This window comes from Marmota monax, unplaced genomic scaffold (assembly GCF_021218885.2).
Source record: "Marmota monax isolate L192 unplaced genomic scaffold, Marmota_monax_Labrador192_F-V1.1 WCK01_AAM20220418_F8-fsc00072, whole genome shotgun sequence".
NCBI classification, from domain to species: domain Eukaryota; kingdom Metazoa; phylum Chordata; class Mammalia; order Rodentia; family Sciuridae; genus Marmota; species Marmota monax.
In genome coordinates this window covers 4,625,515-4,643,814 of record NW_026692356.1, presented here as the reverse complement: position 1 = coordinate 4,643,814, position 18,300 = coordinate 4,625,515, and the positions used below count along the sequence as shown (strand labels likewise).

Below are 18,300 nucleotides of genomic sequence, written 5' to 3'. Positions count from 1 at the left end.
ACTGAAGAAAAATTAGTGTGATGGCTTTAATCCAGAGGAGAAGCCGAACAGATACTTGGCTAAGGTTACTCAGAAAACCTGCAAAACATTCCTGATTCTCTTGTGACCTTCCTTGAATGACAGGATAAACATGGATTCTAGCTTTCTAAGTAAGGTCTTAGCAGTGAAAATTCTGAGAGATAGGTAGTCTCTGTAATATAATATAATTGCCCAATAGTAAAGAATAAACGAGACCAACTCAATTTGTATATTTCACGAGATTCCCTCTGTGAATTACAAATACTCTCTTATATTCAGGGCACTTTTTTTTTTTTTGACAGGTTATGTAGTTATGTCTCTAAGTGCCTGGGCCTTTGATAGCTTGGATTCTTAGCCAATCAGTAAAACTGACTTTAGGAAATGTAATTAGCCTAGAACCAAAGTAAATTAGCTTTTAAAGTTATCTAATTCTCAGGGTTTCTTGTGTACCTCTACAATAGCAAATTGATTCTACTGTGCAAGTCAGAAAGGTATCTCTCCAGTTGTTCCATTTGTTCCACAGATTGAATAGTTAAAATGAAGTTGGACAGCTGAGGAGTTGAGGATTTATGAGTCACAACTGATCTATTATTTAGCTGAACTATCAGCTGTTTTGTTGTCATAAGGAAACAACCTAAACATTTCCGTACTAGAATCTGTTCCTTTTTTTTGTACTCTACGATGCCTGCCAGTGAACAAGAGTTGCAGCTCATTTTAAAGCATCATTTCTTTTGATTTTTTAAAATTTATTTTTCTTCTAATTTTTTATATGACAGCAGAATGCATTACCATTCATATTACACATAGAGCACAATTTTTCATATCTCTGATTCTACACATAGTATATTCACACCATTTGTGTCTTCATACAGGTACTTGGGGTAATGATGTCCATCTCATTCCACCATCTTTTCTACCCCCAACCCCCTCCCTCCCTTCCCCTCTCACCCCTTTGCCCTATCTAGAGTTGGTCTAATCCTCCCATTTCTAACAGAGATATTCAAAGTCTCACATGGACTGCATGGTTACTGGCTGTTCTAGGTGTTATAAATTTTTATCAAGTGTAACAGTTATTAGATTTTATTAAGCATTAGACATTTGGCTCTTCTAAGCTGTAGTTTGAGGCTGGTGACTTCACCTATTTTTCTTTAGGGAGACACTGGTTGGGAATGAAGAAACATGTGCCCTTTTGCATTTTAGGTTGTGTAGAATTAGTAAAGGATTTTCTTTTCTTTCTTTCTTTCTTCTTTTTTTTTTTCCTGTACCAGGGATTGAACTCAGGGACAATTAACCACTGAATCACATTCCAAACCTTTTTTTGTCTTTTATTTTGAGTTGTTTAGGGCCTCAATAAATTGCTGAGCCTACCTGTGAACTTGTGATCCTCCTGCCTCAGCTTCCTGTGACACTGGGATTATAGGTGTGTGCCACCACACCAAGTGGATTAACAAAATATTTTCTTGTTGGGACACAAGTGTTTCACTGTTTCAACTTTCCAAAGACCTTCATTCTTAACCCTGTAGATCAGCTGAGGTAAATATTATGATATTGCCTTTCTTTTTTGGCTACATCTAGAACATTAAAAATATTTATCCCAGAGACTCAGGAGGCTGAGGCAGGAGGATGGCAAGTTCAAAGCCAGCCTCAGCAATTTAGTGAGGCCCTAAACAACTTAGCATGACCCTGTCTCTTAAAAAAAAAAAGGGGTGGGGGGTGGGGGGTGGGAGGGGATGGTGGAGGTGTGGCTCAGTGGTTAAATTGCAGCCTGGATTCAATCCCTGCTGTGGGGGGCAGGGAGTCATCTTTTTTGGTAGGAACACTGGTGGAAGAAAAGTAACCTCTTGGGAATGTGCATTTCATCAGTACTCTGTGGTCTTGCTCATTGAATTATAGAATGTGGTTAGTTTGTGGTGGTAGAAAACCAACATTAATCAAAACTGGTAAAATTGCAATTCTATCTGAAAAAGCTGCAATGGTAGTAGTACTCTCCTTCTCTAGTAGCTAATATTGGATCTGGTGTGACCCACAAAATTAATTGTACAAGCAATAGAGTCTAAATTGTTATCTAGTCCATCCTCTGGCTCCCTGAATTTTCATTAGAGCTCTCTAATTTACCCTTGATCAGAACTGAGAATAAAGGGCACAGATGTGTAAAAATAAGAGGAGGGGAGGGCACCCACTTATGTAGGCCTTCCATGTAGGACCTCTAGTTCTTTCTCTTGCTCTTAGAGGTCCAGATACTGTGAGTCTGTCTTGCTTTGCTGGGGTACCCCAGTTTGTACCTGTTGTCTTGATGTCATTTATAGCATCCCTGTTTTACTCTAAGAAGAGTCTCAGATCATAGCTTATGTGATTTCTCTTCTCATGTCTAGCCTGGTGTAACTAGCTTTCTTAAATATGGACATGTGTCCAGTTATTAAAAGCCTAGCCACAGGACTAACTTAAGCCTTGCCACAAAAGTAGTCACCCATGCTTTTAAATGTTCAGGAGAAGAAATTTCTAGCCCCTCTCCAACCCATTTCCTCACCTAAAGCTTTGTAAAGAGAACAACGGTTCAAAATTTCACAGCGTTTTATTTTTAGTGTTTCCAGAGCATTGGCATCTTCCTGGCCACCCCAAGATGTGCCATCTCCTTAGCTGTTGTTTTTTTCTGACCTAGATCCCCTGTGCTGGAAATTCCTCCATCCACCTCTCTGTGTGCCATTCCACCAGCACCTGGGATCAGTGTTAGACATTCCTGAGATGAGACATTCAGGGTAAACCTTTCCATTCAGTTCAGTTAAATTCATGAAATAACTTTTCCTCATTCTGGAAAGCTCAAACGGGAAGCTCAGATATTTCTGATAACTTTCAACTGAAGCGTGACCAGAGCCAGAAAATGATTTGATGACATAGCCTTTGTGTGCTCTCACACTGTCCTTTGTGAAACAGGACCATCAAAGCCCAGCCCAGGCGTCCTGACCCCAGGGTACCCAGGTATATTTTTGCATTTTAATCCCTGGGATACTTTTTCAGTCTATAATTCTAACTGTTCTCTCTCATGCAGTACTAGAATTTCAGGGGATTGGTGAAATATGTGTGTTTAAAATTGATTTCCTGATTTTTACATTTATACCCAGCTGTTTGTTATTCAGTTCAGCCATCAGCATCTGAGTCTCAATGGACCGTGTAATGTGCAGCTGTAGCCAGATGTAACGCTTCCTCTGCCTAAATGTTTCTGTTAGAAGCTTAGGAGGCAGGCTAAAGACTGCTGATAACTGTGTTGCCTGCAGTAATTTACCCTCTGGAGCTACACAAATTCTGCTTGGCAATTTTATTTCATGACCAACAAGCAGAGCAGTGTTTGTGATCTCCATCCCTGGTAGTAATGTTGACACTGTGTATATCAAGCCTGTCTGCATGATATGAAAGGTACTTGTACAGTTAATTTGAACCACAGGAAGCCAGCTGATCTGCATTCATAAATACTCTGGAAGCAAGGTAGCACTTCAGAAACATCAGCCAGGATTCAAATTGCACCTCTGTCCAGATTAAAATAGGTCCATAAACTATTCTCTCCAGTAGAGAATTTCTTAGGAAAATTTTTCGAGGAGAGAAAAAAAATAATAATTTTAGGATCATTTCTCTTTTGCCGATCGTCAACCTTGTTTCTAATTTGCATTTATTATTCAAATCAGTGTTTCCTTTTGTATTTGTATGATGTATCTTTGTTTAGAGGCTACAGCTTCTACTAAATTTAATTACTTCCCTTCGAGGCTTTAAATTGAGGGCAGCTTCTATTAATTGTTAATTACTTTCCTCTGCCATTTACACAGTAAAAGTACAGTCACTAATTGAGGGTATCGTCTGTAGAGTGACAAGAGGCTCCTTCAGTCTCAATATTTACCTTTTTATGGGGTCCGATTTTAATTTCTCTAACCTTATCTCTTATTAAACATAAAAATAGACATTCCATTGATATATTGACCCTTCCTATGATCCAATGTCCTTAGACATCCCAGGTAAATGGGAATTATACTTGGCTCTGTGTTGCCCTCTGGTGGTGTCTTGCTCTCTTTGGGCCTCCTTAGAACAACCTTCCTGGGAAATTGGGACCCCTGGGTCTGTTCCCTGGCCAGTTGGGATTGATTACTTCCATAATAGATCTTCCCTCATTTTGGCTGAGAGAGGAACAGTCAATATGGCCTGAATGACTTTTTTTTTATGTCAAGTATTTATTGCGTGTCTTCTACACATTTGGCAGTTTTGACCATCTCCTTAAAATTCCTCACTTCACCTCTGTGGTAGGAGATTCTTTTTCTTTTCTGATTACCCTTCATTGCTCCCCACCCACTGCCCCTCGAAGTTCTTCCTGCATCTTGACTGTGGGCATCTTGCCTTACTTGGGGGCTCTCAGCTTGTCTTTCTCTGCCTTCGTTTTGAGAGGCCTCATATCCTCAAGGCTGAGGATGAAGGGGATGAAATATCTGTTTCTCAACATTCAACCTTTTGTTTTGAACTGGTGGTCTCCTGATGGTGCTCAGCAGCCGGGGATTAGAGTCGGTCATGGTAGGTAGTAGAGTTTGCCTGCTCAGTGACTGGCATGTCCTGGATGCTCTTGGCTTGGTCACAGTCCCATTTCAACAGTGTTTTAAGAGCAGACTGACCACCACCAAGGGGTCTGTCACTTACAGAAAGAACAGTAAGAGTGTTTATTCATGTATTAGATTCAGGAGTCCCCGAGATCAAGCTCCCTTGTGGCCTAGCTTGGGCTGTTGAGTTTCTCACTGACATTTCAGTCTTGACCACTCTGAAATAGGTTTGCCGTGAAACTCGGCTGCTGTGTCACAATGTGCTTCTATCCCATGGTTCTGAAAAATTTAATTAAAAAAAAAAAATCAAAGGTGGAGACAAAAACGGGTAGGAATAGAGGCTGAATTAATGAGCACTGGCAAAACAAAAAGCTTACTTCCCCTTGATCAGAAAGCTTAGGTTTATGACCCAAACTCAGTGATTTTTAGTTTGGAGTTTTTGTTGGATAATTAATTAATTAGTTGTAAAAATGTTCTTCAGCCCTTGTAACTCCATGTAGGTAGCCATGTTAAATGATAAAGCGACAGTCTCTGCTAGCAGAGGAGTCAGAGCTGGCATGGGGGTTGTGATGTGTCCCTTTGTTCCCTGGAGGTGGCTGCCTCTGGGAGGACCAAGCCACACAAGCAAGGAGGAGCAGAGTCAGTGCTCCAGGGGTGGACATTTCAGCCTCCTTTCAGAAATGACTTCTTTCCCACCTGAGCTTGGGTTCCTTGTAGAATCTTCTTGCCTAGTCTCTGGGATTGACTGATCAATCAATTGATCGATCGATTGATTGATTGCAGGGATTGAACACAGGAGTATTTAACCCCTGAGCCACATTTCCAGCCCTTTTGTATTTTTCATTTTGAGGCACATTCTTGCTCAGTTGCTGAAAGCTCTGCTATGTTGCTGAGGTTGGCCTTTAACTTGTGATCCTCTTGCCTCAGCCTCCGGAGCTGCTGGGGGTTTGCCCTGTATTACACCCTCTAGTTGTGCTGGTAGACGTGTGTAGTGTGTGAAATTGAATGGTATTTCCAACTGTAGTGCTTATTAAGTTATCGATAAAAGATGGTTGTCGACTTAAGCAAGGCTGAAGATAATCCTATTAGGAAGTGATTATTCAACGACCAGAATGCATCAGAAGAGGGGGAGTTATGGGAATGGTAGGAATCGGACAGGATTCTCCGTCAAATATTATGTAGTCCACAGCTGTAAAAAAATGTATTCTGCAGTAAAACAGAATATCCTTTTCAGGACCGATTTTGTATATATTATTTATAAATTTTTAAATCATAGGTAAATTACAAAAGAAGGTGAGATGAGACACTCTTAAGGGTCATGCTTTTAAATGTGCCATATTATCTTAGTATAAATATTCCACCTAAAACTATTTTTATATTTGGAACCCCATGTATGGGCTTCATATCATAATTATTTTAAATTATACTGGTAGAGTTCATTATTATTAAAATGTTCTGGCAGCAATAAAACTCACTTATTAAATATGATTTTGGAGTTAAAACATGGGATGTTTTACAAATTCTTTGAGGTGGAGGAGGGTTGCTTGGCACCTTCTGTAGGAAGCCAACTGCTTTTGTCTCATTCCATTTCCCACCCACCACCTCGGGGCAGTGTCCTGGTCGTCCACACGTCCACACTGCGCTCTCGTGGCATTGACCATGTAAGGACAACAGCAGCCCAGTGCTGTGCAGTCTCTCCTGCATAGAGACCAAGATGGAGTGAGCCTTAGACCATGGCCCCCAGCCCTTTCTTGGGCACAGAGTTGGTGCAGGTGGGTCAAATGGAAAAGGAAGAAAAGAGAGGAACTGTGTGTAGTGTTGATATGGAACCGAACTAGTGCTCACGGGCACCTCCTATCCATTAGCCTGTCGTCAAAGCTAGCATCAGTACTTGGAATGTCCCTCTTACCTACATGAGTCAAGTGAACTAAGACCTGCGGGCAAGAGCTCTGTACCTACAAGCGTGGACTTGAAGTGCTGAAAAACTGGAGCTCAGTGCTCAAGGTGGGCTTGGGTGTTTATCTCAAGAGATGTTCCTTGTTTCATGTTTACCCATGTTCACATTTTATTCCTTTCTTATACTTCATAAGCCTCTATATGCACATTATTGAAGAAAAAATCTTTAGGCTAGTTTCATTAAAAATAAGGACTAATTGTCTATTACATTTTTACGTATGGATGTCAGTGCTACTAGAAGAAGCCATGGGACCAAGCAGTCCCAATATTGGAGTACATACATTTTTAAATTTCAAGTGACTTCTTCATGTATCTGTTGAGGGTGAGATGGTTCAGGAGGATAACAGTGTTATTTTCTCTGTTTTTCATTTCTTGTGGTACTGGGGTTTGAACCCGGGGGTACTCTACCACTGAGCTATACCCTCAACCCTTCTTATTTTATTTTGAGGCAGGGTTTCTCTAAGTTGCAGAGGCTGTCCTGGAACTTGGAAAACTCCTTCCTCGGCCTCCCAAGTAGTTGGGATTATAGGTGTGTGCCACCTGAGCTGGATCCCTGTTTTCCTTTTGTCAACCTTATACTATCTACAAAAATCATCTGAGTCATTGAGGAGAACAAAGAGTGCGATAATCTGTATTTAGGCAATGACATTGATTTTTTTTTTTTAATCAAAGACTTCTCAGAGTTAGATGACCCTTAGGAAAATAAATTTCGAAATTTTTTTTTACCGTTTTCTTCATTGATCATGGGACCATGTGATTTTCAGATAAGGTAGGATGGGGAAAATCTCATGGCAGTCAAAGCAACTGAAAGGGTGGCATTTTTGTGAGTCGTCACTGTTCTCGGTGAATGGCCTCTAACAGTGTGGAGACAGAAAAGACACAAAGTGTGTTCTCTGTTTTATAAACACACTATTTTGTATTTACTGCTTGCTAAGCGTGTAATCTGCTATAATAACATTTGCACATTTGATAAATTACATCATATAATAAAAGTAACAATAGTTTATAAAAACTTTAAAGGTGTAACTCTTATGGAATTTTAATCATGGAGAAATAGAACTCTAAGCCAAGAGGGTGGGGGAAAAACATTTTGTGCCATTATCCTGAGTGGTGACTTATTTTGATGCAGTCATTTGTTCTGGATGGGTTGGTTGCTCCCTTTGTACCAGGTGCCAGTTCCAGGTGGTGGGGAAGTGCTGCTTTTCAAGGTCCTCTCCACATTCTTAACGATCAGATTTGACTTCTCTTCTGTCTTGTTCTCCTCTTGTGACCCTTTCAGCCTTCCTCTACCTTTTAGGGTTTTCCATTATTCAAGACTGAATTAAGCTGCCGTCCAGCTCTGCATCCCTGAGGGGTTGTGTTAGCTGCACTTCTCTGGCCACCTGCAACTCATAGTATCTTGGTGTGCTCAGGCCACCATAATAAAATACAGAGGACTGGGTGGCTTCAACTACAGATTTTTATTTCTCACAGTTTGGAGGCTGAAAAGTCCAAGATCAAGGTGCCTAGAGATTTGGTTCTTGGGGAGGACTCTCTTCCTGGCTTGCAGACAGCTACCTTCTGGCTATAACCTCATGTTGCTGAACAAGGAAGCTCTGTGTCCCTTCCCCTTCTAATAAAGGGACTCACCTCACCATGGGGGCTCCAAGCTAGGTACCCCAACTAAACCTAATCTGCCTGCAAAGGACCCATCTCCCAACACCATCACGCTGAGGGTTAGGTTTTTAACATATGCACTCGAGGGGTCAGGGACACAAATGTTCTGTAGTGGTACCATCAAGACAGTGACCCTGAGCCAGGTATGGTGGTGTATGCCTATAATCCTAGCAGCTTCGGAGGCTGAGGCAGGAAGATCGCAAGTTCAGAGCCAGCCTCAGCAAAAGCAACTCAGTGAGACTCTGTCTCTAAATAAAATACAAAATAGAGTTGGGGATGTGGCTCAGTAGTCGAGTACCCCTAAGTTCAATCCCTGGTACCCGCTACCCCGAAAAGACATTGACCCTGATCCCAAGTGAGGGAGGAACCACTGAGTGGGAAGGATTTAGGGAAGAGGAGGTGCAGCATCAAGACCCCTCAGCTGTGAACATTGGTGTCTACGAACATGTGCCTCAGGGTTCCTCTTTCAGATTCAACAAGAGTAACTGGAAAGTCATGCCAGAGAAAGTTCCCCAAATCCTCTGATATGATGAAGTTGGAAAAATAACATTAAAGTGCAGAAAGAGATGGAATCAAGTTTGTAAGACTTCATATTAAGAATATGCTTTGTATGTCTTAGGTACTTCTCTCCACACATTTTAAATCTCTGCCCACCCCTCTGGGGGTTCCGCACATTTTCCTTTGAAAATAACCTTATGTAAAGTTATAGAAATAAAGAGGTGGGCCCTCTTCTGGGCTATTAACCCAGTGGGATCTCTGTGACCCCTCCATTAGGACATTCCATTGTACCCTAGAGAGTACAGTACTTAAGCTGGTTTGTTTGGATGTTTACAAACCTGGAACTTTAACATTCTGCTAGGATTACTTGAATTTTTATGAAATTCTTCACTCTGCATTTCTTTGATTATCTTGACTTTTGTGTCCCATTATCATGTATCTGGATTTTGCTGAAATGATACTATATTATGATCTACCCATTGCAGGCACAGGCTTGGGTTCATGATTGGCTTGGGGTAGAATCAGGATAGGCTAGAACATCTGCATGAGCTATTTTTACATGATCAGAATTTCAATAATAATATGAAATGAGAGGAAATCTGGGGCTTAGCACTCTATTGCAATATCCAGAGATTAGTTTTCTGTTATGATAGAAGGAAATTTTGTATTTACCCCCTTTCCTTTCAGATTTCTGTTGCTTTTCCACAGTAAACACTGTGTGTAATTTAGAGCTTTTCAAAGCCTGGCAGCATTGCTTTCTACCTTTTGACTTCAAACTCCGTGCTCAAGAGTTCCTGGGAAGCAAGGGTATAGTAAAGGTGGGAAGGAGGACACAACTGGTGGCCGTCCTTCTTGACTGCAAAGTTGGTGTAACCACTCTAGAAAATGGTATGGAGATTCCTCAGAAAACTTAGAATGGAACCACCATTTGGCCGGCTTATCTTACTCCTTGATCTAGACCCAAAGGACTTAAAATCAGCATACTACAGTGACACAGCCACATCCATGTTTATAGTAGGTCAATTCACAGTAGCCAAACTATGGAACCAACCGAGGTGCCCTTCAACAGATGAAGGGATAAAGAAATTGTGGTGTGTGTGTATATGTGTGTGTGTGTGTGCATATATATATATATATATATATATATATATATATATATATATATATACACACACACATTATATATATATATATACACACACACACATATACACACACAATAGAACTTTTTTTAAGTTGTAGATGGAAACAATACCTTTATTTTATTTATTTATCTTTATGTGGGGCTGAGGATCAAACCCAGTGTCTCAAACATGTGAGATGAGTACTCTACCACTGAGCCACAACTCCAGCACCACAATGGACTATTACTCAGCCTTAAAGTAGAATGAAATTATGACATTTGCCAGTAAATGGATGGAACTGGAGGATATCATGCTAAGTGAAATAAGCCAATCCCAAAGAATCAAAGGTCGGATATTTTCTCTGATATGTAGATGCTAATTCTCAATAAGGAGGTGGGCAGAATATAGTTACTTTGTATTAGAAAGAAGTGAAAAGAGGGGAGGAGGTATGGGGGGAGGAATGATAGTAGAATGAATCAGGCATTTTTACCCTGTGTGCATATAACATGACCTGTGTAACTCTATATCATATACAACGAGAAGAATGAGCAGTTATACTCCATTTATGTATGATGTGTCAAAATGGATTCTACTGTCACATATAACTAATTAAAACAAATTTAAATAAAAACAAACAAAAAACAATCCCTCTTGGCTTTGAAGACTCATACTAATGTGTCTTCTACCAAATGAGATTTCATCCTGGCTTATTTCTTTTTCCTTGAGAAGCTGTGACTGTCTTTTCTTTTTTTTTAATTAGTCGAGGTACCATGCATATACCAAAATCATCACCTTTCTAAAGTGTACAGTCCAGTGGCTTTCAGCTAATTCACCAGGTTGTTCAGCCACCACTCTTCTCAGCACATCCAGAAGATGTCCCCTGCCCCTTAGTTGTCACCTGCCAGGTCCTCCCAACAAGTCCCCCCAGCCCTTGGCAACTCATTTCTAAGTCCGTGGATTTGCTTGTTGACCTGTTTTGCATATTTCACATAAATGTGAATATACAACACATGGACTTTTTAATCTGGCTTTTTTCACACAGTGTGGTGTTTCCGAAGGCCCATGTGTGCTTAGCAGGTCTCTGTGCTTCCTTCCTTTTTGTGTCTGGGTGTTATTCCCCTGTATAGACAGTGTCACTTTATCTCCTAGTAGAAGGACATTTAGATTGTTGTTGTTTTGAATAATGCTGCTATGAGTGTTCATGGACGAGATTTTGTGTGGACATTTGTTTCTAGTTCACTTGGGGTGTGCTTAAGTGTCTGAGGAACTGGAAAACTTTGCAGGTGACTCCATGTTACCTTCCCACCATCAGTGTATGAACGTCTGGTTTCTCCCCCTCCTTGCCAATGCACGTGATTATCTATTCCAGCATCATTCTTAGTCGCATTTCTTTTGTAGATGGAAGGGCAGGATGTGGATGGTAAGAACCAAACCCAGAGAGCCACCGTTGGGACCCAGGGTAGAACTCGCATCTTCTGATTTGTACTCACCATTCTTTCTGCCACACAGATTCAGGGAAGCATTTGATTCTTCAGTATCTGTGACATCCAGTGGTGTATCCACCTAGCCTCGCCTCTGAACACCAGACTTGAATAGCCACCTGCTTAACTCCACTTGGATGTACACTGGGCACGTCGAACCAGAACGAAGTTTTGTCCCAGAACGAAGTTTGGGTCTCCCAGCCCTTCCTTCCCCCATTTCACTGGAGGGTAAACTTCTGCTCGAGGCAGAAGCTTAAAATTGTTATCTTCCCTGTCTCTCATTCTCCATATCCAACTTATTGGCTTTTTGTTCAACATAGTCTTATTCTGACCACTTCTTTCTTTCTGCCCTGACCAAGCCACAAACATCTCTCACCTATCCTACTCACCTGTGCTAGTCACCTGGCTCTCATCTCTCACCTGGTCTTCAGATGGTATCAGTCCCCTGCTCAGATTCCCTACAGTAGGTTCTTTTCAAACCTAGTGAAATGTAATGTCCTGGAAACGTACTGAAACTGGTACAGGTGCAGCTCCGTGGTAGAGTGTAGGCTTAGCCTGTGCAAAGTTCTTTCTGGGTCCCGTCCTCCAAATCGGTCAGTCAGTCCTAGGTCCCTGACCACAGCCTGCTTTCAGTGCCTGCCATCTTCTGCTCACTCTCATTGGCTGCTTTGCTCTTCTGCGATGCTACCACCACCACGTTCTCCAGTCAGGTGCTTTGAACTTGGTATCCCCCCAGCTCTGAGCCCTCCTCCTGCAGCCCTGAGCCCGCTTCCCCCAGGTGTTTGCACTGACTTGCAGCCTAGGTTCTGTTAAGGTTCTGCTTGTATGTCACCTCATCAAGAGGCTGTCCCTGGCCACCATATTGAAACCACAACCCATCACTTTCCCTTGCCCACTCATTTTATCCCTTGCATTGCTTTTAAAAGAATTATTTAACAGTATATGAAATGCTTATTTGTTTATTTTTCTATTTTGCCTATTAAGCGGTAAGCTCCAAGGAGCAGGCGCTTTGTCTCTTTGGTTTGCTGCTCTATTTGCATATTGTGGAATACTACTTAGCTCATAATAGGCAGTCAATAAATTATTGTTAAATGAACAGTTACTTGATTTCCTCCCCTGGGGTCATTTGGAATCTTTTCCTGTCAACCTATACTGGGTGAGCTTTTAATCTTTCATACATTTTGCAAAAGACTTCCATATATTTTTGGATGTGTTTGTTTAAGTCTTTCTGTAACAGTTTCTCCATATATAAATTTGCAATAATGCTAGGCAAGTGTTTTGAGACCTCATTTGAAAAATGTTTTCCCCTACAAGTACTAAAGATTATGCTTACAATATTGTCATTTTTATAACTCTATCTGGTTTTAATATGTTATAACAGTGTGGACCCTGTTAGCCAAGTACGTGGTAATAGCCTTTTATTATAATACCCTAGGATATAATATCATAATGTAATAATATCTTATTACTGTGGTTCCACTAATAAGGATCTCACTTTATACACACAGAGCTCTTGTAGTTTTATGATACATATCCAAGAGTAAGAATTTGCTATTGAGAATCTTGTCTAAAGCATAAGACACCACAATACCCAAAGGGATCGTCAACAAAATTTGTCTATTTAAATTGTACCTTTGTAGTTTAATTCATTCTTCTTACTGTGTTGCATGTTGTTACCTAAAAACCACAGATTGCTTAAGCACCTCTCGGCTCTGTTTATTCCATTTTATGCAATTGCCAAAAATAAGTAAGGCTAATATTAACCTTGCTGAAGATAATGTTCCAGGACCTTCCAGAATACTGAATAATTCAGGAGGATGTGAGGCAGTGCCTGAGAATTGGGCTGTACAGTCAGATTTACCTAAGTTTTAACTATATTTTAATGTGTAGTGTGGAACAGTAGACTTGATCTTTCTAATCTTTAATTTCTTCACCTGTCAAATGGGGTGAATAACTAGGTACCTCCAAAGGTGGAGCAAGAGTTAAAAGATGATTCATATAAAGCACTTGACATGTTATAAAATATGTTCAATAAACGTGAACTGCAATCCCTACTGGTAGCTGAAGTCTTTAGAGCACTGTATGTGAAGAAGTGTGCTTTGGCGCAAGACTGGAATGACTCCCAGATCAAGCAGAGTGAAGGGGCTTTTTTAGTGGCACTGAAATGCAAAGGCATCACCTCTGCTGCCCAGGACTTTGTTGGAAAGGGAACTGGGGCTGCTTCTAACCCCAATGTAGCAAATACAGCATGGAGACCCCCTTAGGGCCATGTATGTTGATAACATTTAAAGGACAAAGAGAGATCTTTCTGCAGTTCTTTCTGCAGCTTCATCTGCCAGGACGATAGAATGTTCCTTGTCCATTAGGAATTAACGTCTTCTCTTTATACCAGCCTCTGAGAGTGGAAATAGAAAAAGTCATTACAGATACTCTGGGTTTTGCTTTTCTGTTTTGTTTCCTTGAGAAGAGGTCTCACTAGTACTCTTCTCTCAATCCTCCTGCCTCAGCCTCCCCGTGCCTGGCCTTGGGTTTGCTTCAAGGTTGCAGCATGGAGTTTGAACAGTCACCGAGGCTGACTGTGAGCTCTCTGCACTTTCCAGCTCTGTTTTATTTGCTGCTGCTTTGTGTTTTCAAGGCTCCCCAACTAGGCTATAGACCAATGGTTCTCAAGTCACTGCAGGGCTTGTTAAAAACACTGAATTCTGGGCCGATCCCCAGGCTTTCTGATTCTGTGGGTCCAGGTGGGGCTGAGAGTGCATTTCTAACAAGTTCCCAGGAGACTCTGGTGTAGATGCTCTGGTCAGGAAGTCGCATGCTGCCAGCCACCATTGAATGCAATTTGGATCTCCCCAGAGCGCTTGGCCCCAAGTTGGGCACAGAATACGCTCCCAATAAATACTTGTTGGTTCATTGCATCTAATGACACCAAAATGAAATATAAAGGGGAGATAAAGTATATTACGGTTCTCATTAGGCTCACTGCCTAGTTCTCATTAAGACTGCCCTGATTTCTTTTATGTCTTGGGCATGAGGGCTCAGTGCTAATTTTCACGGATCCTGTGGTCCCTAAAGTATTATCGTTTTCATCTGCTCCAAGGTTCTCCTCATTTACCCTTTCCTTTCTCGTCTCATTTTAGACAGAATGCTAATAATAGCCAACAGAACCCTCGGGACTAATACATGAATGAGAGTTTCTGTGCTTCCCAAAGAGTTTCTGTAAATCCCTTTGTCATTAATCTCATTTCTCTCTGTCTGTCCCCTCCCGGTGAGTGTAAAGCTAAAGTCCTTGGTTTGTTGCTTCATTTTCTAGAATTTTTAATTTGATTCTAAGTAGCACGTCTAAGCTAACATTTGATTGAGTTACTAGGGAGAAGATTTACAGAGAACTGATAGAAAACAAATTGGACTTGTAGAGAAAGGATGATTTGGAGTTGTTATATTGCCAAATTCATTGTTTATTTCCCTGATATTTTTCTGGCTGTGAGCACTTGGGTATTTCTTCACCAGAAAAGAATTTTCAGGGATTGTTTTGAACATCCTGTAAACTCTTTTCTATTTAAGCATGTTAGACGAAAGAGAGATTTTTCTTCATTAAAACAGGAAAAAAAAAAATCTAAGTTTCCATTTCCATTGACCCATTACTGTGTACCTGGGAGAAAAATACTCTACAAAGGTACGAAAGGCCTTTAAATAACTTTCCCCCAGGATTTCTGAATGTAATATTCCCCTCTTTGTTCGCAGCTAGCATAGGAGTTTAGTTTTTAGACTAGTGTTTTCTAAAGTAGATTCCGTGGAACACCAGGAAGATGTGTGGGTGAACAGAATTCCATGACAGAAATAAAGAAAGCTTGGCAAACCCAGGTTTAAACAAAGTGACACAGAGGCCTTTAGTTCTTTGTCTCAGGACTGACAGAATCTTTAATATGAGCGTTGTGAATTAAGTATGAAAGAGGGGACTATTTTCAGACCCTGAATAACCATGGAACCTTCTGGTGCCAGTGTTCTGCGGACTAGACTTTGGCAAGTACCGTATGAACATCCTTATTTTGTGTGTGGGGGGTTTGATCCCTAAAGAAGTCTCAGGGATACAGAAAGATGCTCTTTTTTTTTCTGTACAGATAAGGTAGACACAATTTTGATTCCTTTTCAAAGTATGTATATATATTTTCCACGATTGAAGGGTAGTAAAGAGATCATTTAGGAACTCTGTTACCATTGAAGAGCTCAGTGCCTTTCCTGAATGCCGATTTCAGGTTAGATTTTTTTCTGGAATATAGGCATTTTTGTTCTGTATTGACTATTTTGGGACAAATGTCCTTGTCTAATTCACCCAGCATAATGCCATTGCTAAGTGCACTTCTGAGTTGCAATACTGCTGGACACTTATGGGTTCCCCCGTATGCCAACTTTCAGAGTTATGGAAAATTCAACTAAATGCCACTTAAGACATGGTTATTCATAATTTCAACAAGCCCATGCAGCCGTCTTTCCACAAGGGAGGATCATTCCTGAGGTTGTACTCTTTTCAGGTTCCTGTGCTCTACACCCCGCCCACCAGTTCCCTAGGGCTGTATTCCAGTTAGCAGTACTCTCTGCCTGTAATGTGGCTTTTCCCAGTCACTAGAAAATGTCAAGAGGTATAGTTGAACTGTGGAGGCTATTAATCTCCACGACACTGTCAAAGGAAAGAGTAGAGTTTCATAGCTACAGGTTATTAACACTACTGACAATGGAAAAGTTGACATTTTTCTTTTCTTTGCATCTGGACTCTTGCCTCTTTTAAAAATAAATCGGCAATGAACAGAATATGAAGCATTTTTTGCTGTTTCAATATTGCACATACAACAATGATGAGAGGTGAAACCAAACCTATATTTTATAATCAGATTTTTGCCTTCCTGAACAGAGGGGTTTCTCAGGTTGCCTTCCTGAACAGAGGGGTTTCTCAGTTACTTTGCATAGCATAACTTTTAATTCCAGGGTGGTTATCTGTGATGGTAAATGTTTCAGTGCCAGCAAGTTTTGCTTTCGAGTTCATCCCCTCCTCACCCCCCACATAAGGACTATTGGCATCTGGAAGGAGTTAGATCACCCTCATTTGACAGCAATATTACGCTTGTTAAGATCCACTGAGCTGTGAAAACACATCCATAAAACATCTAAGGTAGAATTTAAGAACACAGCCTTTCTCCTCTCTCTTCTTGAGGGGTAATCCAAACTTTTTAACTTGATATATTACAGAGCACTGTCATTTTCTGTTTCAGCCAATCTGGTTCATATTCACTGACTGTAATTAGGAGTGTAGGTGTGTGAATTAGTTGGCTTAAAAACTCCAAAGCGTGCACACACGTAAATGTGTTGCATGTAAATGTTCTGAGTACAGAATACCTAATTTGAGTGAATGACAGGAAGCACAACATCATTGAAATTGTCAGGAAAACAGAAATTAGGTATTTTAGAGCCCTGGGTGGTTTTTTTTTTTGTTTTTTTTTTTGTTTGTTTGTTTCTGCATGCTGCCTTCACGTATTACAAGCCAGAGAAGCTGCAAAATATGTACAGAATTGAGTGGGATCTTGGGTGTAACCGATTACCATGAAAAATTGGCAAGAGGGAAACCACTTCTTGTTTTCTGCGTGTTCTTATGTAACCTTGAACAAACTGTTCTGTTTAAAAAAAAAAAAAAAGTCTTTACTTTTCTCTTTCTGGGGGGAAAAAAATTGAACTTGAGCCTTCCAAATATTTTTGATAGTGTATTCCCTCCTTCCCACCCCCATCAGAATTCCCCAAGTGTTGGATTGCAGATGGAAGTCTGGACTGGGAGTCTCAGCAACTTGACTTTGAGCTATATTTTAACTATGTAGAAGATTACGGCATGTTCAAGGGTGCTGGATTCTATCACTGCTTTGCTCTGCTTTTTTCTTATGTCAACAGGGTTTTACTAGTCTACATTCCCTGTTTGTGCTTAATCATTTTATAGTGGAAATAGATCGGGGAGAGGTTACAGACAACATGTGTGGAAACCGTGAATTGCGATCTCTGATTTTCTCTATTCCGAATCATTCAATAAATGCCTTTATTTGGTTCCAGGAATTTCTTTGCTCTTTTTCTTCCAGCATTTTGGTTCCTGCCTCTCCTGTCCTTTGCTTTGCTGATCTCCTGTTTTTCCCCCCAGAACTTTATCATTTCGTTTCTGCGTCTTTCCTTTTCTGTACTCCTTGATTCTTTCTGCACACACTGAGGCTCATAGAATTTGAAATAGGAAGGTCCATAGAGATGCCCGGGTTTTTTTTTTTTTTTTTCTATAATGACTTGCCTGCTTCCTTGGGGTAGTCTTTTCGTTTCTTTGAATGGGATGTGAATGCACTCTGGGTAGCGTGGAGCAGGAAGTGCTTACAGAATGTGTCGTCACAGTTGGGAGGAGAAGAATAGACTGTCATATGCAGGTCCTCGGGAGAACATTGCCAATATGGAGGACTGGCAGTGTGCTAACCCATCTCCATTGCCTGCACGCTTACTCCTGGGTGTAATAAACACTAGTGGGTCACACTGGCCACCTGTGGCCCTGTCAGGTGCTCAGGGGCTGCAGAGGCAGGTGGCACTGGAACGGCTTCATCAGGGTTTGCAGCTCAGCTGGGCTGCCACAGCTTTCCTGCTCCCTCTGGGTTTCTTGACAAACTGGCCTCCTGCTAAGGGCAGGGAACCCAGTGGCAATGGGAGGAGTTAATGAGCCACAGAAAATGTGGCTGTCTGAGAACAGAACATTGTTTGTGTCCCGAACTCTTTGTCCCTGAAGTTTTCAGAGAAATCCAGCGTAAAGGGTTTAAAAAACATCCTGCTCTTGTTGATCTCTTCTGAATGGTAAAAGAAAATGGAACATTTAAGAATCATTAAACCACATTGTGTGGGTATTCAGTTGGGCTTGGGTTTTAGATACTTTGGGGACACACATGAGATGATTGTCACTACAGAGAGGCAGAAATTAGGACGAGTAGAGGA

General features: G+C 41.0%; 1 protein-coding gene and 1 long non-coding RNA gene across 25 annotated transcripts in view; both read left to right on the top strand.

The window, feature by feature from the left end:
* The window catches only part of Celf2 (CUGBP Elav-like family member 2), an 808,061-nt gene that overhangs the window by 519,294 nt on the left and 270,467 nt on the right, over window positions 1-18,300 (top strand). The window lies entirely within an intron of this gene.
* On the top strand, window positions 9,885-17,468 carry LOC131424116 (uncharacterized). The gene is made up of 2 exons (XR_009226632.1): window positions 9,885-16,223; window positions 16,254-17,468. It is a non-coding gene; the product is annotated as an uncharacterized LOC131424116 (long non-coding RNA).